This window comes from Triticum urartu, chromosome 5A, assembly GCF_056163025.1.
Source record: "Triticum urartu cultivar PI428250 chromosome 5A, HENAU_Tu73, whole genome shotgun sequence".
Classification (NCBI taxonomy): Eukaryota; Viridiplantae; Streptophyta; class Magnoliopsida; order Poales; family Poaceae; genus Triticum; species Triticum urartu.
In genome coordinates, this window is record NC_141877.1 from 158,582,386 (window position 1) to 158,583,550 (window position 1,165).

Here is a 1,165-nt window from a genome sequence, read left to right on the forward strand (position 1 = left end):
TTGCCTTGTTATGTTTTGTGATGCTGTGTTTGCTCTGTATTTACTGTTTCCTCCCCTCTTCTTCTTCGGTAGACTACGAGACTGACGCCGCCGCTGCCCCAATCGACTACGTTGTTGACGACCCCTTCTTGCCAGAGCAACCAGGTAAGCCCCCCTTGATCACCAGATATCGCCTATTATTCTTTCTACTGCTTGCATTAGAGTAGCGTAGCATGTTACTGCTTTCCGTTAATCCTATCCTGATGCATAGCCTGTCATTGTAGCTATAGTTATTGATACCTTACCTACAATCCTAAATGCTTAGTATAGGATGCTAGTTTATCATCAGTGGCCCTACATTCTTGTCTGTCTGCCATGCTATACTATCGGGCCATGATCACTTGGGAGGTGATCATGGGTATATACTTATATACATAATATATGATACTTGTGGTAACTAAAGTCGGGTCGACTCGTAGAGTACGCGCGAGTGATTCACGGATTGGGTCCGAAAGGACATTTGTCCCGACGGCCCTCTGAGTGGATCTTTGTGGCGGAGCGATAGGGAAGGTTGAGACCACCTAGGAGAGAGGTGGGCCTGGCCCTAGCCGGCATCCGCGGTTAATTCAATTAACATGCTTAACGAGATCTGGGTATTTAATCTGAGTCTGGCCACTGGCCTATACGCACTAACCAACTACGCGGGAACAGTTATGGGCACTCGACGCCGTGGTATCAGCCGAAGCCTTCATGACATCAGCGACTGATCGGCGTGCGCCGGATTGGATTGGAATGCCTGCACTTGTGTTAGGGAGGCTAGGTCTGTTTCCGGCCGCCCTCGCAACATGCAGGTGTACAATGGGCGATGGGCCCAGACCCCTGCGCCAAAGGATTTAGACAGGCGTGTTGACCTCTCTGTTGTGCCTACGTAGGGCAGTGACGTGTTGATCTTCTGAGGCCGGGCATTGACCCAGGGAAGTGTGTCCGGTCAAAGGGGATCGAGCGTGTTGGGAAATGTGGTGCAACCCTGCAGGGAAGTTTATCTATTCGAATAGTCATGTCCCTCGGTAAAAGGATGACCCGGAGTTGTACCTTGACCTTATGACAACTAGAACCGGATACTAAATAAAATACACCCTTCCAAGTGCCAGATACAACCAGGTGGTCGCTCTCTCACAGGGCGACG